This window comes from Chiroxiphia lanceolata, chromosome Z, assembly GCF_009829145.1.
Source record: "Chiroxiphia lanceolata isolate bChiLan1 chromosome Z, bChiLan1.pri, whole genome shotgun sequence".
Taxonomy (NCBI): domain Eukaryota; kingdom Metazoa; phylum Chordata; class Aves; order Passeriformes; family Pipridae; genus Chiroxiphia; species Chiroxiphia lanceolata.
Window position 1 is genome coordinate 65,684,906 of NC_045671.1, and position 14,385 is coordinate 65,699,290.

Consider the following 14,385-nt stretch of genomic DNA (forward strand, 5'->3'; position numbering starts at 1 on the left):
AGAAAAGCACAAAGAAAGTAACAGTGGTTGAGATGAGGATAAGAAATCAGACAAAATCAAAGTCCTCAGCTCAGCCTTATGTAAGAGACTTTTTCCACGGTGATGGTATTTTTTCAAAGTGAAATATAGGAGCTGTAACAAGAGTGCAAAACTCATGGGACACCAAAGCATAAACAGAAAGTCACAAGCTTGAGACCACTAACTGGGGACCACTTCATCTGATGGTTTAAGGTAGCAAGTTTCAGAGTTAATTAAATCCTTTATACTTCAATTGCACTGCAAGGTCATAAGCACTGTCATCAGCTTTCATAGCTGCCACATAAGAAAGAGTAACTCTCCATAGGGTATGGTTCAGACAAATAGATATTTCAGAGCTTTAAACTGAAGGTTAGAGCCTGACCAGGTGAACACAGAGCATAATAAAAAGACTCATTAGATTCCACTGGAGTGGGTAAAGAACAGAACAGAGTCTAGTGCTGGTGCTGTTGCCTGCTGCTCTGCAACAGGCATCCTTTCCTTCAGAGCACAGGAGGCACAAAGCAGTCCGTGATCAAAACTGTTCCACATTACAGCCATACTGCTTCAATTTTTTTGTTTGGAGGGTTAAGTTGCAGACTGAAGGATCCCACTGTATAGTTTTCATATCAGCGCATGGTAGAAGTCCGTATGGCATTTAGAAGAACCACCAGGATAGTAATCTATGTGCAAGCCTGCATAGATAAAGGCAACAAAAACTGTACATCAAAGTATTTTAAGCTCATCAAGACAAAAGCTGTTACCTTGGGAGGAAAATACGTGATGCTGTAAACTCAGTTCTACTGTGCACGAAGGTGGTGAGGGGCCAGTAAAGGGCAGGATGTCTTACAAATAGTCTGCCACAGAGGCGTGCTGGAACTTTTTTATGTGGGCTGCAAGATAAATAAGGTTTGTACCAAGAATTCTAAATTTGTTTTGACTAATGAGGCTTATAGGTACAGATTGGCCAGACTGCCTGAGAATCTAAAACAAATTCCCCATGCGTTTGCTATGAAGCTTTCAGTAATTTCTTTCATGTGCACTCAAATCTAGGGCCTCCCTTCGTGGAGCCATTCAGGGAAAAAAAAGAAGCAGGCAAATGAAGCAATGTTGCAGTTAAATGCACCATAAGCTGTCCACAGTGACATCCAGGTCAGCTGCACACAAGCATAGCATTTGAGCATTTGAATCTGTTCCACTGAATACTTCAGCTTTGCCAAAGATAGCAAAAATCCTGATGGTATGTAACTCCACAAGTCAAGGAAAGCCATTGTTTCTGCTCTTTGCTGTTGCTTAAATAACTATCTGCAGTAAACGAACCACAAAAATAACAAATGGGACTACTGCTTTCTTTTCCAGGCAGAAGAAACAGACGGACATCTTCCATTTATCAAGAGACATCTAACCAATGTTAGGTAAATTGAAAAGAACCGCAACAAATTTGAAATAATGAATAGCGTTCTGTGTTGCTTATGGCTGCATTTGGGTGCCGAGGCTTTCTTGTTATCTCTTTTGTCCCACATGGCAAGTACCTGTCTCTAAAAATAGAAAGGCAGTAGGTGCATAAACTGGAATTTTCCAAGAAAGAGATTAAATTGCATCACACTTGCAGTAAAGGTTTGTATGCTATCAGTCCAGATAATCTCAGATTGCATTTGTCATGGAGTCCTCACGCAACATGATGGCCCTGCACCCACAAACAACATCAGGCTATGTTCAATGGCTGCTTGATCTCCTTTGGCTGCAGAACCAAAGCAATCAGACTTTAGACCCACATACAGACATCTAAATTTATTTTCTCCTTCCAAGGAGGTAACCTTTCCAAAATGACAGGATGAACTGTGTAAGTGTACAAGATGAGAAGCACCTACAAAGGCTAGCAGAAAATTGTATTTAACACATAGAAATATTAAGATGATGAATAAATAAATTTTCTATCTAAACATTATTATTATCGGAGTTTTGCATATTTACTTCCAGCCATCCAGCTATTAGAAGTACATAGACAAACAGGTGGGTTGGTATTTGAAGAAATAGACAGAAGAACACTGGTTTAGGAACAGGAACCTTTACGTAAGAAAAAAAATGAAAAAAGCTTTTCTGTTTCTAGAAACTTAATTTGCAGAACAAGTAGTTTAGCACTAAAGATTTAACTTAGATTCTTAATGACTATGTATTTTAAGCTTTAATTTTCTGTAAAACATTTTGATGTCAACAAACCAGTAAAAAGACATATGTTTTGTTGCGTACACTGGCTTCTCTTGAAGGTCTCTGCTGTTTGCTGATGTTATGTCAGTTCCGACTTCCATGGTGTTAAGCAGATCTAAGATTTGGTGCAAGAGTTACAGCATGTTTATAATACTGCTTTCCCTTTCATCAGGGAATGTATAAATGTATAAAATTAAAGTTATAAATTGAAAGAAAGGAAATTTTCCCTCATGGTACCTTTTTTTGACTCTACCGCACTGTCTCTTTGGAGCTGAGTGCTGTAGCTTGTATATCCTTTCCCAGGACCACCAGACTTTAGGTATCTTGAAAACAGTTTGATCAGAGTACATAGATATATTGGCCAAGTCTGTCATGCAGTATTATTGCTCTCAATTTACCAAAGGAAGGAAGTAATTCTTAAATTAATAAATACTCCTATTTCTGCTTAAATGTTTACAGTTCATAACATCTTTTATTAACAGTGTTCCTTGAACTGACCAGAAATGAAATAATCATTAATCAGCTCAAAAAGACTTTAGCACCTGTAAATCACTGAAAAGTGCTATTCAGCTTCAGAATGTTCCTCTATTCACATTTAACCCAATGTGAGATTTAAATAAGTGCTTTTTAAGAAAAGGCTAGAATGCAACTAAATGCTTCAATTTCTTTTTGGAATTGCTCTTCTTCCCAGAGAATGAGATTATGAATATGATGACAAGATATTGCACTTCATGGCTTCAGATAAAATATTGGAGTATATCACATTTCATCTCCTACCTGCAAATACAACAACATTTATTTGGTAGCTACAAAGTCGACCTTCTGTTTCATCCCTAGCAGACCATAGATGCTAGGGATGAAAAGATGTTGTGAGACATGGTGGACAGCACAGAGGAGAGAGCAGGTCATGCACAGCTACCAAAGGCTGTGCACAGCTACCAAAGTCCAACTTTTTTACCTCTGGTACCTGTCAAACTACTCTCTCCTTACCAATGGTAAACCATGAGCATTTCAGAGCAAGAAGAATTTGATATTTGTATGTCTCCACTGAACACAGACAAGCTCAGTCATAACCAAAATCTGTCACATTTTAATGCTCCCTTCTGAAATGTTTCCAGCATTGTTCTTCCAGATGAGAGAATATTCATTTGCTCAAAGAAACAAGCAGTTTCAGATGAGAAGGGCATCCACTGGAAATAAACAGGAGCAAATTATGGCTATATGATTTTCTGATTAGAACGATTAAAATGGAAACACTGGGTTTCATAGAACAAGTGTATTTTCTTTCAGTTTGGAATGATGATCAATCCTGATTAAATAGGGATTGAGGTAGGAAGGGAAACTGCAACCCACTTTACTGTGATATTCTGGAATAAGGCTAAACATTACAAAAGAAAATACCTTTCCTGTCCTTACTTAGAAACTGTTTTGCCATAACTAGTGCAACTTTGGGAATACAGCTTTGCATCAAACAAGGCTATTTCTGGCTTACACAATATTTGCACAGAAAAATGAACCATATCTTTAAAAGAAGGAAAATAAAGTGGAGAAGTATCTGGAAAATTCTTGCCTTAAGGCAAATTACCTTTTATATGAAGAAATGAAATAAAATAAATAAATTAATTAATTAAAAAGCTGTCTCCAGTTAAAGCAGTATTTAAGCTCATAGTAAAGCGAGGGAATCTCTTTTGCTCCCTCTTATTCATTCATTTGTCAGGACAGGGTCAAATTTGCTCTTACATGTGCAGCATTACCACATTATAGCACAGCTCCATAGGTCTCCCTCCTACAATCCAAACCACAGGTTTATGCACCCCAGCAAAGGCTCAGGAATTGCAATGAGAGTTTGAAAGGACCAAATCAGACACGCTAAGAAATCACTTTAGTAAGTGGGTCTTGGTTGTCATTCTTCTACAGCTTGTATGAAATTTTCACCTATCAGTGGGAATGGGAAAATATTTTTCAGAAGAGGGAACAATCTCATCATAAACTCACAGGGAAAAAAAACAGATAAACCAATGACTGAGGAAGCTAAGACCAGTTGTAATAGCCAAAGCCACTTTATTTTTTTTTTAGTAGGCTAGATTTCAGTTTTGAAAATGTTTCAATTGTAAAGAAAGCATATTTTAAAAAAAATCTCACCTGCCTTTGCATGAACTCTTAAAGATTGTGCAAAGAATTATCTGGCAAATAACTGCAGTGCTCAAGGGCAGAACAGCTGTTGTGGACTTATCACAGTGGCTGAACTCTGTCAGTTTTCTCACAGTGTACTTGAATCTCTTTACATAGTTTAGCATGGGACTTCAGGCAGAGTTCACAGGTAAAACACCACCTGTCATTGTGACAGCCAAAGGTTTTTATGGCTTTCTACAGCATCCAAGCACTCCAAAAATTAAAGAAAGCTGGTCATCCCCTGAGAGACCTTTCAGATCCCTGCATAAATGCTGCTAACAGCAAAGCATTTGCATAAGCTTCTCAACTGCAGTCTTAAAAAGGCATCAGAGGAGGAGGGGATGATACTTTCTCCTGCCCTTCATTGTTAATTTGCATTTCCTTAACATAGACACCTTTCCCTATCTCTTGCATTGCCTATTTAAAATATCAGACACGTGGTGCATATCTATTTGAGCCAATATAAAACCATCTACCAAGTTAGAGCTCCTGACTCCATTTGCAGATATCAGTCTTGCTAAATGAGCTCTCTGGCATCCACCACATAGATCATGTTCTTTTGTTCCCCAGTAAAATCTCATCATAATTAGTTTTTGATAAATCAAATGCCAGCCTTAACAAAAGGTTATACTTAACTAAATATCGCATAATGCTCTAGTTGGCAATTATATAGATTAAGGAGGAGGAATGGCAAAAACTCTGACATTTAGACCAGTTTAAAGGTCTGCTATCCATAGAAGTAAAATACAATTAAAAGTAAAAACCCTTGACAAAGTATTCTGTATATATTCTATATTTTATGTATATATATGTGTGTGTGTGTGTATACATATATATATATAAAAGTTTCCTTAAACAGTTCATTTCCACTCAAGGATATATATCATTGAGCAATCACTGTATGATTGCTGATATGACAACTAATTTTCTTAGGAGTGACGTGGAATATGCAATGTCCATGGATTTTTCACTGGGACATTGTGTGACGTTTTCTGTACAAAATATACCTCGTACTGCAACTCTGGGAAGTTGTCCATTCCAAGGATGGTGACAAGGGGCACAAAAGAAAGGACTCATCATAATCCAACCCAGGCCTGCATAGACTGATGGTGCACAGAGCATGTGATGTAACTGAGCACTGGAGGCACATTGCCTCAAGGTCAGTCTGCTGAGCAGGCTGGGTAAATGACTGGGGCATCTGCATTTGCCATTTCTTTGGTCAGGTCTCCAGCCTGCAGATACTCCATGTAAAGCAACATTTCTCCTATTATCTTCAATAGCAACATTCACCTTCAGCAGAGTGTCTCAGGCACTTGACTTTGGGGTGCCCCGTGATGTCTCGGCATCCCTGTGCTCAGTGCTGCCTCCACAGCAACACGAGGCACACTGTCCGCTGCTTCACCCCAGGCTTGACCATCATCAGCTGCCACCCACAGAGCTGCTACACCAGCAAGGATCTTATGAGGCATGGAGCAAATACATCTCCAGTGACTCACTTCCTTGGTAAGAAAAAAGAAAATTGTCACTTACATTTTCTCTCCTCTGGCTTTTAGAGCAGTGCCCATCCTGCTCAGTGAAATTGCCTTCAGCATCACCAGACAGTTAGGCTCTGGGGCAGCTATCACAGTCATAGAACCTTTTTTCTCTCTTGCAAACCTGCCTGTGTACAGGTCAAACCTGAGGAGATCCATGGCTGTCATTTGTCTGCTTGGGCTTGCCACATCCTACATGGATCAGTCAGTTAGGCCACTCTGGAGAACAACTCCTAATCCTTTTCAGTCAAAATAAACTGAATTATCTTAGCACATTTAATGAAATAATATTAGTTCATGCATTCATAACTATTGGGGTTTGAGTGTTTTACCCACCTCAGAAAGCTTCATCTCTTCAGAATGATTGCTCAGTAGCTCATATTCAGGTGTTTTGTTTGCTTCCCTGGCTTTTATTCTAATTCATTTACTCAGATTTCTAATGTAATTGCTCAATAACACGTGGTCCAAAATATTTGAGAGACTGTCTAGCTTTTCTGCAGATCAGTTTCTTAACAACACAGCTGTCATGACACTAATTTTTCATGGTCACTGCAGGGAAAACCTGTAACTGCTACCTGTGGGATACCCCTGAATAACCTACTGTGAATAAAAGTGAAAATAGACTGACACATGCATATGAAACCCAGAGATTCCTTTTCAAAGACGGTATTTGACCCAAATTGTACTAGAGTCATTTTTACAAAATGTCAGCTGTCAGGAAGCTGTCAGCTGTCAGGAAACCTTCCTGAGCAAATCTCAGCTAAACCCATTGTACCCTGGCCTATTTGGGGGAGAGCTGTGAGTCTTTAGCACAGGCCCGACCCCATGTCCAACAGCCACTGCAGTGCTCTTTGCACAGATGCCTTCTGTCCACAGAAAATGCCCAACATGACAGAGCTGGAAAACCTAAAGCGAATAAACACCATCACTCACAACAATAATTAATCTCATAATCACCAGCTCAGCAGGCTGTAATTGTCAATATATTGTTTTATGAGCTTCCATTGGCAGGAAATGAACGATTTCTATCTCCCAAAAATGAAATGACTCCCCGAGTACAGTACAGGGATTATTTATATAGAGAAGAATAAATCATAATGAAAGTGACAGGAAATAAATAAAAGGGTAATTCTGCTGGCTGACTGTCTGGAGCTGAAATTTCAATTTGAAGCAGGTTTCAGGGATTTTCTATATTAGTTTAGTTATTTAACCCTAGCTTCAACTTTAATGGATACTGATTTCTGTTTGGTTCAGGTATGTTAAGTGTTAGGCCATTTGTGCTATCAGTGTGTAACTATACAAACAATTTTGGAAAAAAAAAATAAAAAAAAAATCTGAAAACTGCCATAATATTCTAGCAAAATATAAAGTTATGAAAAAAACAAGCATCTAGTCATTCTGCTCTATCAAATCTTCCCATTAGCTGAACTCCTCTGCCAGGCATGCAGGTACAAAACCAACAATAAAGCTAAGTATATGTCAGGAAACAATATTATTTGCTAGTGAGTGGTATTCACCTAAAAAAATTAAATTACCAGGTGAAGTGGCAGGATGAAGCAAGATTTCCAACAGTAGAAAAAATAAGATTTGCAGCTCAAACCTCCAAGAGAGCTGAATGAGGAAACATCTGTGAAAATGCAAAAATTTTACCATTTGCTTTGCCTTCTTTTACATCTCACAGATAAAAGCAACTGCACCATCAGTTTCCATATAAGCTTTCTATTTTGATATTGTGTCTTTTTTAGCAGATATAGTGAAAATGGAGGACAATATTACTGGGCCCAAACTTGGCATGCCCATCTTCCTTTAAGCAACAGAACTGAGATTTGTTTTTCTTTTAACTTTCTCACATGCAAATAAATTTATTCAATATTTTGACAGGAAACCATGAGTGCGTTTAACTCCTCTTTTCCCTTAATTCTCTTGCCCACCAAGCTTATCCAACAACCCTTTTAGTGTCGTACTGACACACCAATTCCACTGCATTCAGTGCAATTTGGCAAAGTTTGTTCTGTGATTTTGAGTCACAACAGCCACTCTGCCAAAACAGTGACAGTACGTGGAAATCAAATGCCAAAAAAACTTCAAGGTTTGTCTCATGAAGGGAGCAGCCTTCAGAAAGCCTATCAGCTTGTAGGATTTGATAGACCTGCAGATGGGCAAATTATCCACTGGGTATGCAGATCACCTTGGGAATTTCTACAGGCTTCTTCCACTGCACACCTATTCTTACAGTGTGTCCAAGAGACCACGTGGACTTCACCAGAGGAAAGCAGGCTAAAGCGAGAATTCAGTCTGCAAATCTTGCTTCCCACACTGGAAATCCTTTTTACTCAATTTTATTATTTAAAGTGGTGAAACAAGGTTTTACTGCTAGGGAAAAACACTGTCAACAGCAAGGCAGAAACAAAAGCTAGAAACCCAAAACCAGTTTTCTGCCCTTTTAGAGCAACTGAAGACTTTGAGTTTCCTTTTGACCTGTCTCTATGCAAATGTTAAAATTCATCTCCAGAAATAAACACTCCTAACTTACCACCTTTTCTTGAGGAGCTACCATATGGTCTGAAGGTGAAAAAGCAGCCTGCACTGCGCATAATGCACAACTATTCAGAGATATATGTTTTGGTTTGATGACTGGTACAGTATGCCTGCTCTCTTCTGTCTTTATAATTAAAACATTATTTTAAACTATATAGCATGAATTCATCCTCCTGTGTCTTCAGTTCCCCCTTATAGCTTTTCCCTCTTTTAAATTTAATAAATTTTCCTTTTTTTTTTCCCTCTACAACCAAGAATTGCAGCAACTCATTTCACAGCAATCCCTACTCACTGCTTTTCTAATACCCGTACGCATTAAAACCTCATCCATCATTGTTTTCAGGGAGTCAGCTTTTTAATCAGATCTGTATGTATATTGGTTTGAGCATGTGGCAGTTTAATTACCCTCTTGAATATGTGAAACACATCTTTGTCATATCTACTTATATCTGAAGAGAGCCATCCTATAACACTAATTAAAGAGGGATGATGACAATTTTTCCATACTTAAATTATGTCCCATCTGTCTAGTCATCCTCCTGTTCACTCTCTGGATTAATTAAGGGTGGAGAAAGGTTGTTTCCCTGGAGTTTTGCCTAATGCAGGATGAAAACTCTGTTTTAACGAAGAAACATGCAAAATTCTTTTCTTCTTATCTCGGAGTAAAGCACACAGCAAAGCAGAAGAGAGTCATTAGTTTTGTTGCACTCTGATCAGCTAGTCATATATTGCATGCCATCAGAAGCCCTGTTACTAAAGCTAGCAGTTGGTCTGAAAGGACATCCAGCAAGGTCAGCAAGTCACAGCTAGACCCTTGAGTTTCAACCAAGAGTTGAAACCAATTTTATGTTAATATCATTGAAGGACCGTAGTACCAAACGGGTGCAGTGTGAGGGCACAGCAGCTTTTCAGCATTGCCTTTTATCACCCTGGGAGTATTTTGCCCACAGAGATTTCCTTCAGATATTTTACTCGTCCAGATAAAATACAAAGCCTTCTGCTCTTTCTTAGTCAGAAAAATTTCAAAGAATTTATTCTTACTCATAAGACTGGTTTTGCTTCTACCTAAACCTATCTGCACAGTCCCTGTTCATTTTCAAGCTGTTGTACATTGAAGCAGACCTCTCAGGTGCCTAAACCATTAATTTTCGCATAAACAGCAACCAGAAAACCTTTTAACACAGGGAAGGATGCAAAACCCTAAGGAGTCAGGACTATGTGTCATCAGCAAGGAAGGGGCACTACCCAGACTGGATGCTTTCATACTCACACACAGCTCTCAGAGGACACACACCAGCTGCCATCACACGCCAAAAAGTGAAAAATGAGGCAGAAGAACTGGTGTCAGCAAGGCCTGGGCTTCCCTGGCCCTCATTACATGGGTGTACTGAGCAAGAGAATCACTTCAATCCACTCTCACTTTAAAAGCTTTTCCACTGCCTGTGCAGTGGTCCTCCAGGCTTTTTCTTCTACTGGTTTTTTATTTGTTGTTGGGCTTTTTTGTTGGGTTTTTTCTTGTTGTTGTTTTTGTTTGTTTGTTTTTGTTGGTTGGGGTTTTTGGTTTTTTGTTTTGTTTTGCTGGGAGGGGTTGAGGGTTTTTTGGGGGTTTTTTTGGTTGGGTTTTTTGCTTTGGTAGGGACTGGTTTTTGGGGGGTGGGTTTGGGGTTTTTTTTAGATTTTGGTTGTGGAGTTTTTTTCTTCCCTTAGCCGAGACTAATGAGAGCATCCTTCATTCAGAAGAACATGCTGCCATTGAAGATTTTATTAGCTCAGAAATTGCCAGTGCTTCTTTTACTATCCTTATTTTCCTCTGTTTATACAAGGCACTGCAAATATGCTATATGAAATTAATTTATAGAAATGTCTACACTGTATAAATTTAGGGTCATCACTTGGTGAGTCTATTCTGATCCTCTAATTAGACCAGGGGATAATAATGGCTGTAAGTTTGCATAAAACAAGGGAGAAAATATTGAAACTGTTAAAATGTATTTCTTTAATAGCCAACATATTTCACTGCCATTGCTCATATACACTATATAAACCTAATTTTATTTTCAGTATTTCTTCATGTCTGCTGTACATTGTTCTTTTTTTTCCCCCTTTCTGGCCTAATATAGAACTAAACAAGGTACTTACAAACACTTCATACTTTGCTTTACAGATTATCTGCCACATGCTGATCCATTTTCCAAACTACAAGATAAGAGAAAATACAGCTTGCCATATGTAAAATATTATTTACATATATTTTTTCTTAAAGAATGTTGAAGCTCATAATTTCAAAACTTTAAAATAAAATTTTCTGGGGAAGTTAATAAACTCAAACGACATTAGAGAGGAAACCTGTGGCTAAATATTTCAGCAACTGCTATGGCAAGAGGTTAAAGAAAGTGTCCTACAATCTCAAAATTTCATTGTGGTGAGTTTTTTAACCTCGAGTTATTAACAGCACTACGAGACCATAATTACTGAGACATAGAGATAAAAATACTTCCTCTGCTTTCCATTTTTTTTTACTTTGCATATTTGTTGCTGTTGTATTCACCTCTTCTGCACTATTCATTTCTCTCACCATTTTCTCCTCAACTGGAGCGCAACAGTCACTGGTTCTCCCATAACCCTATTTAATTTCCTATTTTGTCCTTGCACGGTCTTGCCACATTTAACAAATCCTTGCATTGTTTTCCAGTTGGAACAAAATGCCCTGGAAAGAAAAGTAACTCCCCTTTAAGTGAAATGACAGAGGTTGTCTCATACAAACATACCAGCTTACTCCTGCATGAAAATCCTAGGCAGAGCAAGGAGAAACCACAAAAAAAAAAAAAAAAAAAAAAAAAAAATCAGATTTTTACTTCTGTCAGCCAAGGAATATACTCCAAGTACCTGAAATAACTCTTCTTGACATGCTAAAATGTATAATGTTTTGTGCCACTTGCACAGTTACTCTTACCTAGAGTTTGGAGTGCTGTTTTCTTCCACATAGCTCTGCAAGTAATCAGCATAAAGTTGCACAATTAGATTAATTTTAGAATTCTATAGTCTCCCAAGGATTTTGCACCTGGCTCACCCAGCAAGAACACATTCTTTAAGACATTAAAAAATTCTGGCAATAAAAATACCTGAATTTCAACAAGAAATTGATATTTTAGTCCTTAGACAAATGTTTTTTCACTAAGTACTGTGAAAAAAAGAAGCCCACCTAATAATAGATCCTATTACTAATACTTTTTATTACCTCCAACCCAGTTCTACAACATGAATGGCTGAGTAGCAAAAAAGGACATTTTAAGAGATACGATGGAAATTTTTTTTTCTTCAGCCCAATATAATCATGAGAAAATGGGCTAACAGACTAACATGCAATTTCAACCTCTGTCTGTGGATAACAGGATCACATCTTTTCATTTTCTCATCACAGAAAAATCTCAATGTAATCATGAGATGTGATAGTTTCATCCTATCTGTCTGCAAAATACAAAATCTTGTCTTGTAGAAAGATATAAAAGTATTTTATTTTCAAAATGCACTAGTATGTTTCCTATAAGCTTGCAGTTTTAGTACCCATTTTCTCCCCTTCTCTCCCCACTTACAAGTTGGTTAATTGTTGGTCCCTTTCTCCCTGTTTTGGACATCTTAAAAGTTATGTTTAAAAGTAATGTTTGCAAGAATTTACCTGTAATAAAAAAAATTTCCTGGAAAGTTATAGTGAAATCTCAGCTCATTTTGAAAGAAATAGCAGCATAGTCAGTACTGAAAAAGAAATACAGAAAGGAGTGGCTTCACTTGCAAATTCTGTTTTAACTAGTCAATCATTATAAGCATTTCCATGAATTTAATAACAGCACCAATATTCAATATTCTGAGCCTAATGTAATAAATGAAGGGTGATTATATTACCCAGTTTAAAAAATTGCTTTACATAATGTAATCACTTACTTGCTCTAATTTAATTTCACTTTACATCATTTAATAAATGAATGCTGATCATTTGACATAATTGAATAAGTAGTTCAGTTCATTTTCTGTACTTCTTAGGTCAAAAATTAGGCTGCTTTTTGTCATCTTCCAGGATGGTGTTGTGAGATTTAAGAGCTAGGTTTCATTTCTTCTCTCCAATTCTTGATTACCATTGTGTAATAATTCCACTCTGTAAGAAGAAACCTAGCCCAGCCCTACAAGATGAATTTTTCAAGAAAATACACAACATAACACTGCAGCCTCCTGCTTCATTGTACAGGGAAGGGGGGGAGAGGGGAGGAAATCACCTGAAAAACTTACCAGATTATAAAAGCCATAATTTCAATTAAAGAGTAACTTTAAGTAATTTGACAATACCTATATGAGGTAGGCAGGGACTGAGTTTTGAATCACTTTCTAGCAAAGCCCAGATCTTTCTATTTTGTGAGAGAGAGTTTAATATTAAACTGAAAAGACAATAGATTTAATGAAGAACAACTCATAATTCAGAATTTGAATTACATTCTATTCAGTTAAATCAGGCCATCATTTACAATAAACGAAAAAGAAATTTAAAAAAAAAGGCAGACTTCTAGGAAAAAAGACAGGAAGAAAGAAAGAGAGTTGTGAAAGGGCTGCAATAATGATTTTTACCTTTCTGGAATAATGTTGCCTTTCTGACTTGCCTTCTAAGAAAGGCAAAGTGTAATCACCAATTCAGTCATGGAGTATAATGGGTAATATATATACATGCATAAAAATAAATATATGTATATACATCTTTATGTATCTAAACTCTGCAAAAGAGCAAGCACAGATATATTCCCAGCTTTGCGCTGGACATCAGTTCCTCCCCTTCAAATCCAAAGCAACACAGTTTTCAGAAATGTTGACTGTAAGTCATCTGCTGCCTCCCTACACAACTGCTCATTTTTTCAGATTACGAAAAACATCTGGTGATCCTTTCGGAACGAAGCATGTAATGCATAGATTGCAATAGTACCCAAAGATTTATGTATCTTATAAGACAGAAATAGAGTGCAGTTACTTAGAAATAGCACCATTTTTATCTCAAAAGAAGTTATTCCTGTCCAGAAGTAACTATTCAGAATCAAACTGCCCAATGCCAAAGGGGTAGTAAATCTATTGTTTTGCCCTGTAAGTCTCTACTAACAACAAATGTAAGTCTTAACCATTTGTAGCTGTAGAGTGTCTGTCTCATGTGTCCTCACACTTCTTGCCAGGTTTAAGATCTTCTCTTCTGGACTAGTATACAGGGGAAAAAAATAACTACTAAAAGTTATTTCATATAGTTAAGCCCAGAGATTTATTTTATTTCATATTTATCTTATAATTTTCTTAGTACAGTAAAAGTATAGGGAGCATGCATGACCTTGACTTTTAGCAGATTGAAAAGTAGATGGGGATATCCACATAAGTAACTCTATTTAATCACCCTAAAATTACTACTTTCTATTTAGTGATGAAAAATATGTGCATTCCACTTCGAGAGACTCTGGCTCAGAAACTGTGAAGGAAGTCATGAGGTATAAGACCTGAGAAGAAAAATATCCTGTTCAATGAAGGGATATGGCAAAAAGATACTACGTTCACTCCATTCTTCCACTTTCCTTTCTTCAGCAAACTCTTTCTTCCTGGGCCAGTTGCTGTCACTTCATTTTCACTGTATCTTTATAGTGTCATAGCAATAAATTTGCATTACAAAACATTTATGTCTCAGGGTACCACAAAACCCCTATTGTGGTTCTTAACTAGACAAACTTCATACATTGCTATAGGCATCCCCTGTCAAGCAATATGAAAGAAATGTTTCATTCTACTATATGTTTCTCAAAGACACAACTATTTTCCTTTATTTACTTTGGAACATTCCCAATGACTTAGTTATGTTCCTCTATCTAAACCAATACCTTAATTGTTTGGGGTGTTCTGGGGAGGT